Source organism: Cuculus canorus, chromosome 7 (genome assembly GCF_017976375.1).
Source record: "Cuculus canorus isolate bCucCan1 chromosome 7, bCucCan1.pri, whole genome shotgun sequence".
NCBI lineage: Eukaryota > Metazoa > Chordata > Aves > Cuculiformes > Cuculidae > Cuculus > Cuculus canorus.
Genome location: NC_071407.1, coordinates 33210841 through 33233650, shown reverse-complemented (window position 1 = coordinate 33233650; position 22810 = coordinate 33210841). Strand labels below are relative to the sequence as shown.

The window sequence follows — 22810 nt, the reverse complement described above, 5'->3', positions numbered from 1 at the left end:
TGAGGGGTTTTTTTTCCACATGATCACGAAAAATATTGCTACTTCGAAAGAATTTTACACATGAAAGCAAATATATAGACACAGCTGCACCAAATACAGTTAAGATAATGTCCTTTTGATAACGTCTTTCATATTTGCTGTTGGTACGCATGGGGTCCCTTCCCATTAAACATTTTTTGGTAAACAAACTGTCAGCTTGAAGAGCAGAATTTGGACACACTGGTGTAAGTCACGGTCTGACTCAGGAGCTGAGGGGCACAAAGACCCTACTGACACTTGTGCTATGAAACAAAGTTTAAGCAAGAATCAACGGATGCTATAATCCATGACCAATACCAAAGTAATAAGTATTTGCATAGAATGGGTGAAGTACTCAAATTTTATCTGATTAAATACTTTCAAAGAAAAGATCCACTTTTAAAATCAAAACAAAAAAACAAACCAACCCATGGAAGATGGGTGAATAAAATCCTGAAGGCAAAATGCCCTTCTAGATAACAAAATAGAAATACTAAAAAAAAACCTTGCAATAACAAATCTCTTTCTCAAAGGAGAGGGAAATGCTGGCTGTGCCATGAAACAAGCCCTCATGTCTGTGAAGCTGATAACCACGTTGCTGCCACGCCAAGGAGGATATGCAGATGCAGTGGTGTTTGATGCTGACCTTGTCAAGGTGATTTCTGTCAGTAGGTGCCTGTGCATTAACCAGATGTACATGGCTGAGATTTTTTTTTAAGCTATAATCTGATTTTTTAAAAGCTGATTTGATCTGAGATGCTGCATCAACCCTTCCAGTCAATTTACTTGGCATGCAGATATCCTTTTCCCTGCAGTTTCACAGAACAGATCAGTAAGGCAGGGTAAGACTTCCTTTCAGCGTGACTAAACCAGACTCATTCTTAAACAGTTCAGGCTTTTAAAGGGGGTAAAAAGGGTAAGAGTAGTTTCAACATAACTTGAATATTTTAAGTCAAAGGATCCATTCCTATAGGAAAGTTATTTTTAAGAGGAGAGCTCTATATTTGTTTTTTCATCCAAGACTAACAACCAGAAGACAGGCTGGCTTTCATGGAAAACTAGATTGTATACATTGGCATACTCAAGGTGTACTTTCAGTCAGTAAACAAGCACAACAAACTGATCCCACGAGTGCTGCACTAAATAAGGCTTACACTGCACATAAATATAATCCGAATTTTTTTTAAATTAAAAATAATTGGAATTAGCAAAGCAGAGGGTAGATCATTAAAATTAAGTGTGTATATGTGTGTGCACGCATGGGATGAGAAACATAACAGAAATTGCAGTGCATTGTAGAGCCTCCTGCTACCAGGAGCAAGAATGACAAATGAACACAGAAGATTAAATCTCCAATAGCACCATAGGACTCACATGGCCTCTGTCTGCCTACAAAAGACATCTAGGGACCAATAGACAATTTATTTATTTTTCTGAAACTACAGCTTCCTGCTGCACAACTGCCATCGTAAGAGTTTAATGTGACTGTCTAAAACTGAATGGCAACTTTGAAAGCTCTCCTTGCTGCTTGCCAGCCACGAGGCTGTAAAAGGACAGGAGGCTCTTGGACAGCACACTGGCACCAATATCAGCTGGCACCTGCAGAGCTGAAATTTGGGCCATTTTGCTGGTTCTGCTACAGGACAAACCAAGGGGAATCTCAGGATATATAAGTATATGGAAAAGTCTCTCATTTCTCTATAGCAGGGGGAAAAAGGGGAGAGGGAGGGTGAGAATCTCATCATCTGCTCGTGCTCTCTACTACATCACTAAATTTACTTGTTGGATCACTTCCGTAGCTAAGTCACTTGTTCCCAAGTCATGTCTTCCTACAGCAGCGCCTGCTTATGTTGTCTCTCCAGAGAACTTCCTCCTGGGCACATATGTCTATCTCAAACTTGTTTAGACAACTTGGAAAAGTGCTACATAAAAGAACCAGGAAAATATTCTCACACACATCTCCATTTCAGATGGGAAACAGCTACAGAGCAGCTCTTTCCTAGCTATTCATTTAGTGTGGCATCTGGATAATCTGGGATTTGAATTCAGGATTTTCCAATCTTTTAACCCTCTGGACTTACTCCTTCAAAGAAAGTTGCTTCTCTCATGGGTTGCGCTACACTGGTCTTTAGCTAAGAGGATGCATCCATCTGGCTTCTGACTTTCTAGCAGATCATTGCTCTTAAAAGCAGGGAGCAGCTGGCACTGGGAGTCGAGGAACCAGATTCTGCCCACAAGAAGCCAATCGGGATGCCTGAGGGCACAAGAATCGATCCCTGCTGGGGTCTGCATCCCTACCAATTCCTGGCATCGCAGCCAGCAAGGTCTCTAGCATCAGCAGAGGTTGGAACCACACACCTGCAAAGACCCAGGAGATTGGAGATAGGCAACACCATGTACAGCAATAGCTGTGGCTGCTCTGCTCTTGGGTAACCCAAGTTTCTTAAAGTTTGGAGCAAATAATATGTAAAACCTGTGCAAATACACATAAAACAAAAAAGCTGTGAGAGAAGTCCATGCCCAAGCAGACACGCTGATGCTCCTGTGACCACCTGCACTTGTCAGCAGGCAAGGGGGTTTCACCGCCCGGGATGTGAGCTGCATTTGGGTTAGCAGACACGACCTCCATGAAGCCTTGCACGGAACTGCGTAAAGGCTGCGAGAATGTAAATCTGAATCTCAGTCTCACAGTGTACACTTAAGGGTCGGACGCTTATGTAATTAAACGCTTAAGAAGATTTAGTAATGTGATGTGTAAGAAAGTCTAGTCCCGGGTGGGGATAGAAACAAAGGAGGAATTACTTCTAAAAGGGGGAGATTCACAGCTGTGAACAACAGCAAGCGCTGGCGGTGTTTGATATTCTGCTGGTGAGCTGTAAAAATGAGTAAAGGCTAAGATATCAAAATCTGCTGATAATAGAGGATTATATAGGTCAATCAAAATGAGAGAGGAATATAAAACCAGAAAAGAGAAGAAAAAATGAAACAATAACCTCAAACTAGAAAATTAGGTAACTAAGCAACATGAAACTCAATATGGGAAAGTACAAGAAAGTCTATATTTAAAAATACAGCTTGACATATCTTGCACACAGTGATTTAGAAGGAAAATCAAGTCATCACTGAGGACATCTGTTGTGTACGCAGCTAGGTAAATATGATATTAGATTGTAAAAGCAGGAGATAGGAAATAAGATGAAAAGCATTATAAAGTGCAGAAAGGTAAGCGGTAGGTACTCATTATCACACTCATATTCATCTAAAACATGTAATAGGTACAACCAAGTTATAAAAGAATCAGGATCTGTGACTTTTTTTGAAGAGACATTAAACAGGCAGTTGTAAAATGATTGATACTGTTTAGGCAAAAGGGACATTTCATTTACTTTTTCACATTAACGCAAGAACAGGAAGCCACCCTACCCGACATTGACAGGAGGCAGTTAGGTTTTCTCAGTGCAAAGATGAACCTTCCAGTTTTTAATCACACACCAAACCCTGGCAGCAGTTCTCGGTCATTCTGCAGCTCCTACGGTCAAACCACCACAAGCCAAACACAATGAAGGAGAAAAACGCCATCACTGTAAGTTCCGAGGCGCAGGGTGACAAGAGCAGAACTAGCAGCATCCAGCCCCAACACCATCTGTTAACAGCATTTATAAAAGCTACAACAGCAACTCTACTGAGAGTCTCCTTGGGTTCAGTTTCAGTAACTAAAGTAGTAGCGCAACAGGTTTTGCTGCAAATGCTTCCCAGGTATTGTCAGGAGCAGAACTGTATTGCTCTGAAACCCCTGCTTTTAATATACATCACACAAATCCTTCACAAATGAGGAGCTACAGCATCCCTGGAGCTGGTGTGGGGTTAGCAATGGAGAGACTGCTGCACTGACCACAAAACATCCTGCAATACAAGTTCTCCAAGGTGACCTGCTAGAAACAGTAAAGCAGAATATGGAGGAGCCAACTAGATTTGCAGGTATAGCACCTACATCAGCCCAGAAAGGCAGAGATTTAGGAGATCCTTTGTTCTGGAATCTACTCTGGCTTTTACACGCTCCGATTGTGGAATGATGCTAAAAGAAATAAAAGAAATATCATTAAAATGATACAGCCCATCTTTGTAGCGCACAGGGATTGTTGTTGGTGGAATTTTATTAAAAGGTCTGTACTAAAAATGACTGCAGTTTCACTTTATTTTCAGCCACATATAATTAGTAAAATGCAGCTTCACTCCTCATAGTTAGTTATCATTTCTACACAGGTCTGGACACGCAATTAAACTTCCACATTGCTTCACTTCTTTAAAGCGTTGTCCCTATATAAAGAAGAGTTCTCCCAAAAAATAACTGTGAACACAAAGCTTAAAGGTGCTCCATCTGCAGCCTCCCTCATTGTTTCAAATCAGATTTATTTCACACTCAGCTCTACCTCTCACCCACCATGGATGAAGCATGAACCTCTAGTTCATCTCCAATGTCCTTAGACAGACAACAGCCTCTCTGACCCAAGCTGACTGTGGAGCCCGTGCAGGATAATATTCTGCCATATTACAAACTATAAACAGGAAGCATCGAATCATGGCGCAACCAGGAGTACAGTGAGATTGTCCTCAATTCTGGTAAAGCCTCACCTTGATCCCAGCTTGCATGGAACACGTGTTACACAGTTAACATGTTTCTACTTCTGTTTTTGAGCTTTTGTTCAATTAAATCACCCAATAGAAAAAGTATTATGTTACATCAGCTTTGTGTTGTCCAGCAGAACAGGAGCATCCCAGCTGCTGTTGGGTTGGCTTGGTTGCTTTTCTGGCCTTCAACTAGCACGGACATCACCACAGAGCTCCCCATCCAGATTCCAAGGAATGTTGACACTCAGCATAGCATTTGAAAACGTTTGTACTAAAATCTCAGATGTTTTACGCAAGTATAGACTGGATGCACAATTCAGTTTGGGCCCAGGATCTCCATGACAGAGTGGAAAATGTGACTATGAACACGGTTTACATGTATTTTAAGTCCACTTCGTTTTGACAGGCTGACAGAAGGGAGCACCACGTGCACAGAAACAGGCTCAACATTGCCCTGAATCAGGCTATAATTAGCAAAGAATTAAAATATTTACATGGCCATAAAGAATGTGTACACTGTGTCCAAGACAATATTTTTTTCCTTGACAACTGTTTGCTACTGCAGTACAATTAAAATTATGATATTGTCCCTATCGAAGTCAGTGACAAAATCCTCCCCCTCAGTGTGCACAATAAAAAAAATAATGTCATATTACAAACGTAACAGTCTCACAGAATGGGAGGAGGAGCAAACCCACGTGACACAGCTGCGGCCAGGCCATGCAGGCTCATCCATCCAGAGCTCCAGGCACCCCTTCTACAACACCATTCCCAGCTCCTCCAGCAATGGGCACTTTCATGTAAGCCCCTATGCACCACTCTGCCTTTGCTTTTGCTAAAATTGATCAGCTGTTAAAAAAAAAAATAAAACAAGTCTAGGAAATTCATTTTTACAGCAAAATATTCAAGAAAAAAAATAAAAAAATTCTCCAAAGAATTCCCAGCAGAAGGTTGTGGTTCCCAGTTCAAAGTAGTGTGTGACCTCTACCCCACACAGCAGCACCGCATTCCCCATTTAGATTCAGACTTTCTTTGCACAAACTGCATCAGGCAGGGCGAGGGCAGGGATTAGGACTGAAACAATGAGATGTCTTGGCCCTTCCATTTAATATTTGCCCTTCTTTCTTTTAATTTCCGCATTGAAATCACAGTTTCTTCATCATTTGAGACCTCACCATGAATACTGTGTCCAATTCTGGAATCCTTAATGTAAGAAGGATATGGAGCTGTTGGAACGGGTCCAGAGGAGGCTACAAGGATGATCAGAGGGCTGGAGCACCTCCCATAGGAGGACAGGCTGAGAGAGTTGGGGTTATTCAGCCTGGAGAAGAGAAGGCTCTGAAGAGACCTTATAGTGACCCTCCAGTGCCTGAAGGGGCTACAAGAAAGCTGGGGAGGGACTGTTTACAAAGGCTTGTGGGGATAGGATGAGGGGCAATGGGTATAAACTGGAGAGGGGCAGAGTTAAACTGGACATTAGGAAGAATTTTTTCACTATGAAGTTGATGAGGTCCTGTCCCAGGTTGCCCAGGGAAGCTGTGGCTGCCCCATCCCTGGAGGTGTTCCAGGCCAGGCTGGATGGCCCTTGGGCAGCCTGAGCCAGTGGGAGGTGTTCCTGCCCATGGCAGGGGGGTTGGGAATTAGATGATCTTTAAGGTTCCTTCCAACTCAAACCATTCTATGATTCTATGGTCATGCTTTGTGTAAAAACCAGTGGGACAAGACAGATGTCCTGGTGAGACAGCCCAGGAGTTGACCCGTCTGGGTGAGAATCTGATAGGAAAAGGAGCCCAGGGGCTCAGGGATGAGGGAAAGACATCTGAGAGGAGAGGTGTCAGCTGTGGGGCAGCATCAGCTCTGCAGAGGGGAGCAGAACATGTGAAGGAGCCAGGTGATCCTGGTGGGCAGGCACAGAAGATGTACCACATCCCACCAAGACCAGTATGGGACACAAGGTAGAGACCTGGGTGGGGAACACAAGTGGAGCTGACGGGACAAAGCTGCAGATTATGTGGACGAAAGACTAGAGGTGCCGGTTTCCACAGTGCAGCAGCTGCTGGAATGTTTGTTTGCTTTTCCAGACACTCACTCAGGATCTGGACAGGTTACAGCCCTGCTGCACTGCTGCTCTTCTGCCTGCAAAATGCAGGAGCCCAACGCATCTCTACCACATCCTGTGCTGATGCACATGCAGGACAGCAATCTCTGCTCCTGCCCTTGGGAGTCGCCAGCTCACACTACTGTGTCCTGCGCAGCGGATAGGAAGTTTGAGCTGGGCCAATTGCCTGTGCAGCAGCAAAATCCCAGCCCCTAAAGATAATGGTAAGCTTTCTGTTTACTTCTTAAAAAACTATTTAAAAGTACATGGAAAACATATATTCGGTCATAGCATCTTAAATTTAATATTTGCTTTTGAATTGTTCTTATTCAGAACATATAAGTCTACAATTTACAAGTGACCACGAATTAAATCTCCACTTACATATTTGAAACAGCCAAAGAGTATTTTTCTGTCTGGATAATACATACCTTAACAGCAATTCAGCAAAACCAAAATTGCTTTCAAATGTCAAATGCTACATTTTAAGGGTGATCACTGAATAGTCCTGTGGCCCTGTACTACATGCAGAAATCCTAGCTGGCTTTCCTCCAACAACTGTAACTCCTTCCTCTCCATATAAACTTGTTCTCTGGATCTCACACCCGGTTCTGTAGATCTTTAGTGGGGTGTCCCTGCCCATGGCAGGGGGGTTGAAACTAGGTGATCTTTAAGGTCCCTTCCAACCGAAACTATACCATTATACTGTGATCTACAATGATGGAAAAGCTTCAGAAAGCAATCTTTGATTGTGCATCTGAACCACTGAAACACAGTAAAAAACCAAGTATAAATAAAACTGTTATAACTCCAGCAAATAAACAACAGTGCAAAGCCTGGAAAAGTACCAGGCCTTAGCTACAGAGAGATTTATAAACGTGAGGAAAGCAGAATAGACTCGGGACATCAAGAGATGCTGCTCAAACAGAAAATCATTAGTTGCTTTATGGCAAAGTACATACCAATGAGCAGTGGAGGAAGCAACGCACCTGGCTACCCATCATCTCACTATTCAATCTGTGAGAGGAGAAATAAAATAATTTCCTTTTTCATTCAGAAGGAAGATTTACAGTAACGCTGGAAAGATCATCTCCTGCCCCACAGATCCACTCCGTGTGCTGCTGTCGCTTCTGTTCCCTACCTGGCAGGTATGGTCTTCCCCGACACGCCGTGCTAACACCCATGCCAGGGGATAAGGGAAGATGCAATGCTGCATCCAGAACAAATCCTTACAAGAGCAGGGACAGCCACAGCCCACATCCTGATGAAGGCAGAGTGGAGTCCTGCAGAGAGGCTATCAGGAGCTATCGGCTGATATTTGCCCAGCATTTGCCTTAGAAAAGCCATGCAACCCCAAGCCCCGCAAGACAGGAATGTAACTGTACACTTCTACAGACTGAATTAAACTTACAATATACTTTAATGAGATTTAAAAATCATTTTCGACAAGAAATGCACTTGAGAAGGATTCTGGGCAGCCTTTCCTCACCTTTGCTTCAACTTCAGCAGCGCGACGTCTCCCGGCTTGTCACAGCTCCAGCTCCGAGGGGGCTGTGACTCAGCAAAGGGAGCAGCTTTTTATTTTTCAGATGGAACTTACCAAACCGTGCCAATATTATGGGGAGGATCTGCCTCCGGGATCGACTTCTCTGCCAGCCTCTCCTGAGATATTTCCACTGAACCCTCCCCATCTGGTTACGTTATGACAACAGGAAACAGTTTCTTTGGGGAAAAATCAAATGCAAGCCTGCATGGAAATCAGGCTGCGTGAGAAAGAAAAAATTCCCAACCTCTATCTACGCTGTATTTGAAAGAAAAGGTGGCGTCTTATTATAAACCTGGGAGTTATGCTGCTCCTAGCCAGACATCCTCAGATCTGCAAACATCTGTGATGCAGCTGAAGCTCGGCAGAGGAACAGCCTCCTGCCTGAGAAGCCCCCAGGCTGGTGGAGGTGGGCATCACCCAGCAGCGAAGCAGCGCTTCTGTTCCTGCTCTGCCAATCTCTGCCCACTGAGAGGATCCCTTCACAGACACCGATCAGCTAGAGGGTCAGCAGTCACCTTGCACCCCATGGCTGGGCTTGGCACAAGCCCTGGCACAGGGCAGGGCAAGGGAGCGTGCCGGGAAAGAACATTTTAACCCAACCACAGCGCCTGCTCACAAGGCAGATCCTGCTGCCTCCCTCCGCTCTGCACCGCTGAAATCTCACAGAAACTGCGCATGGAAATCTCTGCATAGGATTCCAGGCAAGCTGTGCAGACCGAAATCACTCGCTGTTAGGCTGAGCTTAGGTCAGGCGGTGGTATCTCAGCAGGTACACTGTTTACTGCCTCGGCTGTGCAACCTGCAGCTCTTGCTGTTAAAAAAACCCTGTGAACTCCAGCAGGTCAGGAACAAAAAAAGCTAATCAACATTTTAAAATGCCAAAGCCTGTTCCAATCTCTCACACTAACCTAAGCAGCCCAGCTTGTCATTAGCCAACACATAGCAACACCGATTCAAGTACAATAAAGCGCCTCCAGAAACAGTGAAAATTCACAGGCCAGATCCAGTGTCAGCCATCCATCAGGTTTGATACACAAACCAAATAACCACCCATCTCACGTACTTTTTCCTCTCTATATATTGTCTCTGCCAAGGGTATGGTGCTGTATAGCATGCACGGGGTTCCCTTGAGACCCATGAACCCACGGTAGCTCCCAGGCAGGATCTGGGGTCTTCCCAGCACTGCTGTGTTGATCCTACAAGATTATTTTCCTTATCAAGATGTCCCAGTTCCCCATTAATCCAGACAATAGAGAACTGACTGACTTTTCTTCTTCCCCAGGCTTATTTTCTATTTTATTTTTTACTACCTCACCTTAAAACAAAGATAAGAAACATTTTGGCAACTCGACCATAAACTTTATTTAGTAATAATTAGCAAAAGCAAGCACAAGAGACAAAGCAAAGGCCTCAAGTCCATCCCTGTTCAGCTCTGGGCACAGCAAGTTGGGGGTTTTGAGGACAATGCTTAGCGCAGGGAGATAGAATAGTAGAATGGTTTGGATTGGAAGAGACCTATATTATCAAGTCCAACCATAAGCCTAACATCCGTCAAGTTCACCACTAAGCCTCATCCTTTAGCGCCACATCTACCCATCTTACAAATCCGTCCAGGGACGGTGATTCCACCACTTCCCTAGGCAGCCTATTACAATGCTTGACAACCCTTTTGGTGAAGAATATTTTCCCAATATACAATCCAAACCTCTCCTGGTGCAACTTGAGGCTACTTCCTCTTGTCCTACCACTTGTTAATTGAGAGAAGAGGCCATCACCAACCTTGCCACAATCTCCTTTCAGGCAGTTGTAGAGAACAACAAGGCCTCCCCTCAGCCTCCTTTCCTCCAGACTAAACAACCTCGGTTCCCTCAGCTGCTTCTCATAACCCTTGTGCTCCAGACCCTCCACCAGCTTTGTTGCCCTTGTTCTGGGCACACCCTGACACCTCAATGGTATTTTTTTTAGTGAAGGGCCCAAAACTGAACACAGGATTTGAGATGCAGCCTCACCATTGCCGAGTCCAGGGGGATGACTGGTTTCCTACTCCTGCTGGCCACACCATTTCTGATACAAGCCAGGACGCTGTTGGCCCCCTTGGCCACCTGGGCACACTGCTGGCCCAGGTCAACCAGCACCGCCAGGTCCCTCTCTGCCAGGCAGCCTTCTAGTTGCTCTTTCCGAAGCCTGCAGCATTGCATGGGGTTGTTGTGATCCAAGCACAGGACCCGGCACTTGGCTTTGTTGAACTCCATACTATTGTCGTCAACTCATCAAACCAGCCTGTCCAGATCGCTCTGTAGAGTCTTCCTTCCCTCAAGCAGATCAACACTCCCACACAGCTTGGTGTCATCTGCAAACTCAGTGAGGGCGTACTCGATTCCCTCATCCAGATCGTTGATAAAGATATGAAACAGGCTGACCGCTGCACTGAGATGGGAAAGTGCCTCTGGGGTCAGAGGTACCCTTAGCCCAAGCCCTGCTTCTGCTGCTACCGGAGAGCCCTATCCACTCCCTGAGACCTGCCCCTTGGAATTTAAAACCATGAGTAAGTATAATTGCTCAGATGAATGATTAGCCTGTTACTATGGAGAACAAAAGCTCTAAGTTTACTTCCAGAAACATCTAACCAAGAAGTGCTTGAGAGTTCACCCCGTGATAAATGAGCAAATATGTACTTTAATTACATAAAGCCTTTCCCTTCAATTTTTTTTAATTAGGAGAAATGTCATTTAGACACAAGGATCTTCTTGGGTTTTTTGCCATTCCTCATACAACTGAATCCAAATCATCCCCTGCAAATCTCAGTGGATTTAGTAAAGTTCTTATGGTTACAAAATTTCTGACCATGGGGGTCTTCAGATACAGGGTAGCCCAGCAGCAGCCCAAAAATGGTGCTGGATTTATAAGCATATAATTTTTACATCTCTCTGCTGCTATAAAACTGTTTAAATAATTGAAATATTAAAGTCCACCAGATGTAGTCTGGCAGGTTTTCACCAGTGAGAGATTCAAATTAGTTCTTCTAATAAAGAGCCTTAATTCATTGCATACCATGGGATAGCCCATGGTTAAGGGATGTGGGATAAAAAAGCAGCGACGAGGAAAGCTTCACAAACCACCCAAGACTCATGCCTTGTCAAAACCCTCGTGCTGCTGCCCTGGCGCCGAGTCCTGCCTGCCAGCAGATGTATTTCCAAAGCTGGCACTTTCTCCTTGTGGCCCACATCCAACACCGTGTCAGAGATGACACACCAGTACCACAGGGCACAAAGACAGACAAAGGGGATAGCAGGGAGCCTTTAAGGAGCATCTGTCCACACCAGCACATTATCACAAACATCAAAAGCTATGTACGGCTGCACTGCCACCAGCCTTGTACTCGGGAGTGACATTTGCGATGAGAAAAGGAAGAGGTTCCTGTTGGTGATGACAGGACCTTACAGGGAGAAGCAGCACTGGCTGGGAGCGATGTGCTGCAGAGCCTGTGCCACGCACCCAGGGCTGCACAGGTCAGCGTCACCCGCTGTCTTCAACAACTACAACATCTGCCTGTAGCCACACTAAATCTACCGGCTCCATCATCAACATCTATAGATCTAACCAACTGCACAGGCAGAAACATTGGCCCAGAGCTGACGCAGCCACTGGCGTAAAATGAGAAATAAAAGGTATAGTTGAGAACTGTAGAATGGATTAAATGAGAAAATGAGTAAGAAAACATAAGAATAAAACTTCCACAGCACGCAGAAGACCGTAAGGTGCATAGTTGAATAAAAAAAAAAAGAAAAAAAATCAATATTGCCTGAAGCGCTGTAAAATCACAATTTAAAATAGCAAGACTCAGAACCTGTGAGAAGACCACAAGAGCTCTCTGTGCAGCCATTCTGCCTGCTTGGCTGTCCTCCCGCTGCAAAAGTTTCTGCTCACAGCTGGTGAACACACTGACCTTCCTTCAAAGCGCCAGAAGGCACCAGTTGGAATCCTCCCACAAGGAGATAATCCCACCAGATACAGCCCAGTTATACACTAACAGTGGCAACGTCTCTGAAAAGCAGGGAGAAAGATGGGAGAAAAGGCTGTAACATCTCTATTTCTTCCTCCCTGATTTTGTGTGCAGTCTGGCTCCTGATTTCCACTGCTTTGTTTTTGTTATAATACCCTTAAAATGGATATAATGGATAAAATTAATATCTTGTTTTGCACTATGTAGGCATTTTCTGTTATTAAAACTTGCCTTTCCTCACACTTTTTACCTTCCTGCTTCTCTTTATAGCACAGTCTAAGGCAAAAAAAAAATTGCTTTGACACCCAACTGGGCAGCTTTTTAGCATGCGGCACTATGAAAGGAAAAAGAAAACAAGTCTTATCATGAGCTTCTGAAAAGCCCAGTATATGTGCCTTATTGCCAGCTGGGAATCTCTATTCCTTCCTTTCCTCATACTTCAGAGCCAAAGATGCAAATAGATCCTGTTCCTCCCTATTGGACAAGAAAGCATTGCGTGCATGTTACTCCCCAGTGAAATTACTTGGAAGACACAGCCCAGGTGACGTGATCCGCGAGGGCTGAGCAAGACGCGCTCAATCCATTTGCAGCGGTAGCATTTCTCTTCCTAACTGGACTGAAGGAAAAGGTGATTTTCTTCACTGGCAAATGGGTTTGTAGCCAACAAGATTTTGAAAACAAACGTATACACGGGAACAACTTACCCACGCAGCAGCTTTAAAAAAAAAAACAAAACAAAACCCAATCCCACTCAAATCCCTCCTGATGGGAGCAGCTGCAGTTGCTATGGAGCCCAGGCTGCCTGCGAAGCCGTGCCCTGGATGTGCTTTGCTTTATTTCAGACTGTCTTCTGCCTGTCTCCTAGCAGACAGTGACTGCATCCCTGCCCTGTGTTTTCTCTTCTCATATTCTCTTTTCTCCACTGCGGATCAGTAAATTGTATGTACTGCGAGGTTCCAAAGGGCCACGGGCTAAAGGCAATATCTGAAGCGCACAGCTACTGCAACGAACTTTGACTGAAGAATTTTTATGATGGGTCTATTTCTCAATCCTTTTAGTCAAAACATTGAGATTAAGAAAAAATGCAATGATGATTGAAAATAAAGTGTTTTAGAATGACATTTTAGTTTTTAGAATTGCTTACATTTAATTAAAGACAAGAGTTTAAAAGCCTTATTTTCCAACATTTTCTTCCAAGAAGAATGCATTTGTGACAGGTGGCAAGTTTGATTCTGTCTGGGAGAGGCTTAAAGGCAGAAAGAATTTTCTCAACAAGGAAAAACATTTCTGAGATTATAGAATCGCTAGGTTGGAAAAGACCTTCGAGATCATCGAGCCCAGCTGTACGTGTCCACTACTAAATCATATGCCTAAGCACTTCACCTACCTCCCTTTAAATACCTCCAGGGATGGTGACTTGACCACCTCCCTGGGCAGCTGTTCCAGTGTCCAATAACCGTTTTGGTGAAGAAATTTTTCCCTAATGTCTAATCTGAACCTCCGTGGCGCAAGTTGAGGCCATTCCCTCTCATCCTATCACCTTTCATTCTGGGAGAAGTTAACAACCACCTCGCTGAGATGTTTCAGTTGAGCTACTGCATGGACTATGCCAATAGTTTTCACTGTTGTGCGCTACTATGGGCTGTCCCTCTATGGAAACCCAAAATCTCAAAGGAACCTAGATAAAATTCAACCTAAGCGCAGCAAGGCTGCAAGACCAGCTGGATCCCATCACTGTAGTTGACACAGAACAGCAGAGAGACAGCACCACGGGAATGATGCCACCCTCTTGCCCGGCAGTAGCTTGCATCCAAGGATCTCCGTGTTCAGAGCAAATCCACAAAGCACGGAACTGTCTACGTGCAATCTGCACTTGGTTTGTTTCTTAAAGAAACATTAAGAAACCAAACAGAGAGGACAAGGAATGGGTCTCCTCCTGCTCTGACCAAATCAGCTCTAACAGACCAATTCAAGAGGGGTTTGGAAAGAAAAGCTTTATACTCAACCACAAAGCAGGATGTTTATTTTTCTTGCTGTTGCCAAAGAGAAGAGGCCTATAAATTATGTTCTTCTTTGTCCTTTATCATCTCTGATGACTTAGCAGCAAATGCTAAAAATAAATTTTCATGCTTCATCTTCAAAGTAGATGTGATACAATGCTTAAAAAAAGAACGCCAACCTATATCCCAGAGAGAATATTGCAAGTATTTCAGAATCCAAATTAAACTATATGAAGAGGTACTGTGAGCCTGCCAGATGTGACATTTTAGATCCTAGCTTTGGCTACATAAGCTCCTTTCTACCCCTCTTCTCATGAATGATACAGCAATTAAGACAGTCGCACATTTCTGAAAAGCAGTTGAGCATAAAGTGCTTATGATTTACTGCACAAAGGCATTTTTGAAAAACAATGACCTAAAACTGTTACAAGTTGTAGAAGAAATGAAGCAATAGTCTATTTTCCAGGCGCAAGTCAGGCCCATTCAGGTTTTCATTTCCTTCATATCTGTTGTTTAATACAGACTTTATACACAGGCGGTAGGCAGGGCACAATGCAAACACAGAAACTGGTTTGAACTTCCATATGAAAACAAAACAGTAATTAAATAAATACATATTTATAAGAAATAGCTATTAATCCAACCTGCATGACTGATGGCCTCAAACTGATGTGATAAACGTGACTTTGTCTGCAAATAATATGAAACAGTGTCTCAAAATTTTGACTCACAGTGAGCCAAGCTACTTTGGAAACCAAAACTCAAGGAAACTTGAGGGACATTAGCATGCATTTGTGTTACTTTAAATAGATGAGTCACATGAATATGAAAAAAACATTCATGAAACAATATTCATAATTACAGCCTTGAGCCAACAAACCAAACCTAAGTTTTTTGAAACGTGAAAGATAAACAAAAGTCATCATTTTTTAATCAACATCCAAAGTTCTGCACGCTATCACCTGTTGCTCCTAGCAAAAGGGGTCTGTTGCCTTTTTCACCATGTGAGGAAACGTCTCCGTTTACATCAGTGAATGTAACTGATGTTATGTTTAAAGTCTTCTGGGTAAAATAGTAATTATTGTTCTTACCAGTGTAAAACATTTCAGGTCTGTTGATCATAGTGGGGAAAAAGCTTTTTAAGAAAAAAAAAAAAAAAATCAGTTTCTCTTTTGTTTGACTTCCCTTTTCCTAAAGGGTTTATAGTCTTTGTAGAGAGCCTCATATATATCCATGTGTGTATGCATCTATATAAAAACGAATCTATCAAAGTAACTAGGGTTTGGTATGGTATTATGTCATAAATCAGTCAGAGGTCATATCCAACACTAAGCACCCTTCCACCCTATCTGAGCACTAAAGATTATTTTTATCAGAAGCTCAAAAGGCAAAACCATCCCAGATACCCCAGGGAATTACACCTCAAGTCTAGTCTAACATTTGTTTACTTGCCTAGAAGCAGATTCTGAGCCACGATTTTAAGTATTCATTTGCTTTCTTCATTATTCACACTTTAATTAGTTAGTTACATGCTCTGCCCACGCAGCTCGAAGAGCAGCGTTGGACGGCTGCGGCAGCAAGGCGAGCTGGGACAGTAAAACTGTCAGAATGCCATCAGTCGATGGCTCATCTTGCCAGTAAGCGTGTTAAGCATACGATGCAGGCACACGCTCGGCAGCAGCCTTCGGGCTGCAAACCACTAACAGCAAGAGGCAACAAGCAAGAGGCCAGGCTGGACCGGCTTTGGGCAGCCTGATTTAGTGGGATGTCCCTGCCCATGGCAGGGGAGTTGGAACTAGATGATCTTTAAGGTCCCTTCCAACCCAAACTCTTCTATGATTCTATGATTCCAAGAGCCAGGAGGCTGTTGGTGAACAGCAGCTTCAGTGCGAAGGCACTCGGCGAGTTTGTGTCACTGCCAAAAGGGGCAAAGCCCAGCACGAAGGGCAGCTGAAGGCACGGGTTTGGAGTCAAGGGGTTTGAATCACACCCAGAGTTACTACATACGTTCCTAGAAATAGCGATATTTAAAGTGATAAAGAGATAACAGATGCTAAAGCAAACGAAAAGATAAGGCCTTAAGCCCAAGGGTTGGCTGAAGGCAAGGGCAATATATTCCACAGTTTCCAGGACCATCTTTATTAGTAACTGAACTACGTAGTCTCTTTTAGTGCTGATATACAGCAATACCTTCAAACTCTGTTCCAAAGATTCATCTGTTCTTGAAGAAATCCCTGCATCTTTTGCTCCCTGACTTTCACTCATGATTTGGAGATTTACGTGTACATCTATTTCCAAGTAGACATCCCTTCCCAGGAGGTACATCTACTCTCGAGCTGATTAACACTACTTGATACCACTGTTTGTTGACTGACACAGAAATACAAGCAGAAGAATAATATTCATGCCTGTATAATATTCTTCAGTACAAACACAGTCGAGTGACTTATTTTTAAATGACTGTGATATTTTCAGCAGAAGTACGAATTTTTCTTTAGCTCCACATGTTTTATCCCCAACATGGAATTAATCAGCAACTTCCCTTCCACCCCTCACATCATAACTGTCGCTGCTCTCGCCATAAAATACATCCAAACATTTCTGACAGCATCAGGGTGATGCAAAGCAGTTATTATGCTGGGATGGACAACTAAACCAGAACTGGTACCGATGTCCAGCCCCTTGCCAATACCAGTGAACAGATTAATGCCACTGAATGAGCATCTTGCTTGTTCAGAGCCATTTTGTACTTTTCAAAAGCACTCAGTGCTGGTGTAAGTTTGCTTCTGCTGAGTATCTTGGCTCTCTAGCCTCCAGCTGATGGAAGAAGTTTGGTTTTTTTTCACCCCGGCATGAACTCTGCACACACACAAAATGCCCAACATCTTATCTAGGAAAGGAAATGCATCACGAGCCATGAAAATCATTTGCTCACCGCAAAGATGTTCCTCATGAGAGGTTTCTAGAGACACTGGAGAGTAAACACAAGCCATGCTATAAGGCCAGCCCCTGTCCTGAGGCCTCTTCATTACCGTGCCATACATGTCTCTCTGTAGTGACAGATATAGATGGGGATAATGGAGTGAAACCAGGAAAAAAAGTCTACCGCCTATAGTTTCCTTTGCCCAAGCAAAATACAGGCTTTCCATTGAGATTCTGGAGTCTCAGCTCTCCCAGGCAGTCAATGCCAGAGGCTCTGCCCAAAAGACACCAGCCCAGCAACAGCTGCTCACACCTGCATTGAGCCCTGTGCCAGGTACAAAATTAACTCATTCTGCCATCCCCGGTACAGCATTAATTCATTCTGCCATCCCCGTGGTGGTGTTCCTGAAGGCTTTCACATGGTAAAGGAGTATTCACAACTCAGACCATTAATAGAAGAGCAAAAGGGATTCCTCCACCTCAGCTTAAATTTTGGCAGGAAAAAAAAAAAAATCTCATATTGTTTTTCTTATAATGTTATGCAACTTACAAGTAAGAGAGGAAAGAGTTTTACATTAAGAGCCTCATGGCAATTTTTTACAAGTCCTTTACCAAGCAGCACGTTACACAGCAGCAGAGCTCACTCCAGCTGCCTGCGGGTGTTCTGAGGGTTTTGCTCATCTTCCTGCTCTCCTGGGGCTTTGGATGCACCATCTCTGTCAATTCCAAATTGATTCTGCCCATCTACTGCCAACCCGCTGGTTACCGGGATGGTAACCCGCTTCTAAAGAAAGTCACTTCACACACCTCTCCATTTCAGATTTTCCCTTTGAACAAACAAAATAACAGTAAAAGAAACAAAAACAAACTTTGAGGGGGGAAAAAGAGCATAGTTGTATTTTTCTCCTCCTACGCTTGATGAAGAATCTGACACACAAACTCAGTTTCTTTCCCCATCCTCTGCGTTGCCCACTTTGCCTCTCTCAGCCATCCTTACTCACTGCTTCCTTCATAAAGGACAGGAGCATATCGAGCATCCCTCTCTTTATCCATTCCTCTTCAAATCTGTAGTACCTTCCATTTTCTGAGTTGCTCACTTCTCCACTTCGTTTTCACTTAATTCACGATTATAAAACCTTGACAGGCCAAAACCATACACTAATCTCAAGCAACACACAAATACTCCGGTAAGAGGAGGAAAAAAAAGGAAGAGTCCTAACCAAAAAAAAAAAAAAAAAAAACCGCAACAAAACTGCCTCTGCTTATGAAGAGCTGCTTAAAAAACTCCCTGAGACACCCCTGCCAGGCTCTGCCTAAAACCAGGTCAGCACTTCTCAGCCTGCTGGGCTAATTGACAGTGTAATGAGGGGCACCTGTGAGCAAACAACTTGTTTTTTTAACTCCTGCTAAGCCTGAACGTATCCTAAGGGCAGCTGAGCATAATGAGATTTCCCTTCTACTACAAGCTTGCAAACCAGAGAAATAGAAATCTTTGACAGTGATGGTTTTGTCCGTATAAATCACATAAACCGCTATGAGGAATATATGGTATTGGAATTTTCGCAGCTACAAATCCAGGAACCAGCCTTGGGAAAAGGAGAGAAAATGAAACCAAAACACCTCCTGTTGTTTCAAGAGCTTGTTTTGATTTTTCTCTAACTGTGCTGCTAAATGTTGCTATCTGTGATCCTGTGAGATAAAAACCAGCCTTTAATATACTTTCTAAAGTGAAGTCCTTCTCAATGTCTGTCACGTGGCTATTTGAGCCGTTCCAGCATCAGATGCCAAATCAATTTACAGTCTGTATTATGGAGCAGGAAAAAAATAAGCTGGGAGATGAAAACAACAGAAGCAGAATAGCCCAGTGTCTGACGGGTAATAAGCACAGCGAGCCTTTCCCTGCCACCTTCCCAACCTCTGTAGGCAGACCTGAACAGCACCTGAGAATTCTTTGCATAAAATACTGAGAAAAAAAAGAAGACAGGAGCAAAAGGTAAAAGTGTCAAAACCTATAATGAATCCTTATGCAAGCAAAATAAATAATAAATAATTCATCCCGGCATGACAAGACTGCCTGAGCCCTTCGAATCCTGAACATGCAGGCACCAACTGGAGTGAATGGAAGTCTCCCGTGGCTCCCGGCAGCACTCTGAGTTATGGACACCGTAAGACAGTGCCCTTGTGGAAATATCAGACGTTTGTTTACACAAGCAAGCCCCCTAATACTTCCTACAAGGACAGCGGGGGCTGGAACCAAATGATCTTTAAGGTCCCTTCTAAGCCTAAGTATTTTATGATTCTATGAACTGGTAAAGGAGACAGTTTATGCAGCAAAAAAATCAACTTGTGACCCACCAGTAAAGTAAGTTTTTAAGTAATCGTTCAAAAGAGTAGCAATCCTAAAACTGCTTTGATTGGAGAGAAAAGGCTTTTGACAACCGCAAACACCATCTGAGATAAAAACAGATTAATATTGACCATTAAGTCAGTGTATGTTGCATTTACCTATTATTACTACAGACCAAGCTAATAAATTTTCCTTTATGACCCTTTGCATTTTTTTGCTTTACTAACTTCATGCAAATACTTCCTTTGCCTGTAGCTTCCTTTGCTTTGAATGCCAAGTAGAGATCTTGAAACTACCAGCGACCATCACACAAGTCAGAGCAGCAAGACCTGACTCACTCTCACATCATGTTTCCTTCAGCAAGCTTCAACCTGCTCAGTGTATGATTACCCTCGTTTTCCAGACAGGGAAAGACTTTGTGGAAGGTGGGTGGAAGAGCTGAGCAATGACTGTGGTTGCCTGTGCTCCCAGCGCCTGCGTGTTCACAGCCACGCACTCCACTCTCTGCCTCATTTTCCCTTAGAAATTATGGTGTATTCCAACCACTCTTCATTGAACTGAACCATATGTATAATCTGCCTTCCCATCCAACACAAAAAGCATTTCCCAAGAAATACTGTCAGGATAATCTGGCCTTTCCTAACATGAAAGAATTAATTAGATAATAATGAAATAATGAGTTGTGATTCATAATTTTATTTTGCTAACAACAAAAGCAATATGTAAAGATAAAAATGCCAACAAGCGTCCCATAAATCACTACGGATATTTACTGCTATGGATCAAACACTTGGAACTTGCTAGCTCCTGTCTTTGAACCAGGGCAAAATTCTGGTGTTACATCGTGGTACAGGAATCTTTGCAACTCTCTGAAGTGACAAAGGCTGTGGCTATAAATTACTGTCTACTTTTACAAACATGACCACATCATGACTATATTTAGGAAACTTTTTTTTTCCTATTTATATGAAAATCTGAAACTTAGGCTTTGAAGTAAAGAAAAATCCGAGCTTTGGATGGTTGCATCAGATTTGTATTATGCTTTCAAGTTTTTAATTAACTTTCTTTGCTGATATTTCTTTTTAGATAAGACTAAGAAAATAGCACATACAAGAAAGAACCCTGTATCTATGAAAAGTCAATATTATGGAACTTCAGAATCTAGCATCATCCCGCAGTATAAGCACCAGTTACTGGTTGGAAAACACCTCCTGATTCAAAAGGAATTCAGATTGTGGATCTTGAGACCACACCATCATGCAAACAAAAGTGCAAACAGGTATCATCAAGAGATTTGGTTTAAAAGCGCTCTCCTCATCCAAACTAGACACATTCTTATAATAAACCATGGCTAGAATTCACTTGTTATGGAGATGGCTACAAAAGGTATCAAATCATTCTTTTAGCATAGAATTAGATAAAATGCAAAATGTAGCAAAAGCTTTTCAGGAATATGGCAAATGGGAATATTAGTGAAGGAGTCCTACTAGAAGTTAGTGCAAATCAGTACATCTTCAGACACTTCAGATATTTGGCAAAGTTCTCTCCCTGGGCATGGTCTGATTCGGTGAAGTCAGTAAGATTTCTGACATTGGCTCAGTGGCATCAGAATTAGGCCTTTTGTGTGTAACTTCTTTTTTAATTAAACACCATTACTATGGAGTTTGTTTCAGATTTGCATCCCAGTGAAACATAGTATGTGCCATCTGGAGTTCATTAATGCTGTCCTTTACCTGCAGTCCATGCCAGGGGGCACATCTATTGTGCAACTAAGGGTAATGCAAGACAAAACAGAGCAGTTAACAAAAAGATGAGAAGTCTTTTTGGTATTAAAAGCCCAAGCTGAATCATTTAGATCTATACTGATTTTCAGAGGGTTGAAATAAAGGAATCGGGATTGACACAGACTGATGGCCTCTCCAAACAGCATTTCACACCACAGCAGTCTTGCACAGCTAACAATTTGCTCTGCAATCAATACCAACCTACTTCCAGCGGAATAAATTCTCACTATGAACTATGACAAAATTAGCCTCGTGCAATAGCCAACATAAATTGGGCAGCAGCTCTCCAGACCAGGTGCAGGTTTCGGTTAGTCCTAGGACATCTCATCCCACTTAGTCTGCAAAAGTCCTTCAAAAGCCAAACCCGCAGCCTGGCCTCCCAGCTGCGTTATGAAATGGAAGCTGAGCCTGGAACCAATAACAGGAGAAAATCAGATCCCCAAAACATGAGTTAAAACGTCAGAAAAGACACATTCTGCCATTCTGCATCTTAAACTGACTCTTCACCTGAGCTCCATGGAAAACAAGGTCCCTGCTTGCACACGACCTTATCAAGGTCAAACGACCCCGGCACTGGTGGAATAACTCCAAAAAGTGGCACAATAGAATATTTATTGGGCTTAAAGAAAGCCAACACTCCACATCCTGACACTTGCGAGTGTTTGAGGAAAGAAATATTGTCCTCCAGATATTTTCTCAAGCCTTTCTGAAAAATTTCTCCTCAAACACTGCCTCTGCTTTTATGGACTACAAAAGGGAGGGTCATGCTGGAGGATTGAACCTACATCTTGATTCTTCATTGTCAGTGAATAACAAATCCCTAACCACATGTTCCTGGAAGTAATGATTTGTGGATTTGCATAAAACTGAAGAGTTTTTTAAGAAAATCTATAAGGATGTCATTCTTCACTAGAATAATTTCTACAGAAATATATTAAATTTCTGAGAACTTTGGGGGTTTTAGGTCTATTTTTCTAGAGAGTATTTGGCTGTAAGTGCCACAGGAAAATCAGGGAATTACCTTTCTAGGTCAGACCACCAGTAGGAATTGCTTAGTATTTTGCCACCAACATCAGCCAACACCTGATGCTTTAGAGACAAGGAAGCTCCCCCTTTCCTTCACATGCAGATAAATGCTACCAGCCAGTTGCGGTCCAATAAGGATAGGATTCCAGGAACGATTTAATTTGGAAGTCTGAAGTGTTGGCTAATATTTGTCTGCTTTTACCATAACATATATTAATATAAATGCTGATATCTGTCTTAAAATTACTCAGTCTTGTTAGAGTCTCACAAACAGAGTAGTTGATTGTAATATCGTTGTGTTCAAATCCTACATCCTTGTCATTTGGCTTGTGTAAAACTTTTAGAATCTTCTTTTTTTATTATTTTTCCATTTAAGCTGAACCTATGCTGTTGATTTTACATGAAGAGCTGCACTAGAGAAGATGATAGGCTTAGAA

The 22810-nt window shown here is 42.9% G+C and overlaps 1 protein-coding gene across 31 annotated transcripts in view; it reads right to left on the bottom strand.

Moving 5' to 3' along the window:
• JAKMIP3 (Janus kinase and microtubule interacting protein 3) overlaps positions 1-22810 on the bottom strand; it is a 96534-nt gene that overhangs the window by 70554 nt on the left and 3170 nt on the right. The window contains exon 1 of one of the 31 annotated variants that reach the window (XM_054071424.1): positions 18218-18357. The exons of 29 other annotated variants lie outside the window; for them this stretch is intronic. The gene's annotated coding sequence lies outside the window, so the exon portion shown is untranslated. Of the gene's footprint in view, positions 1-8234; positions 8358-18217; positions 18358-22810 lie in introns of those variants that run through there. One more of the 31 variants, XM_054071422.1, reaches the window with a different exon arrangement.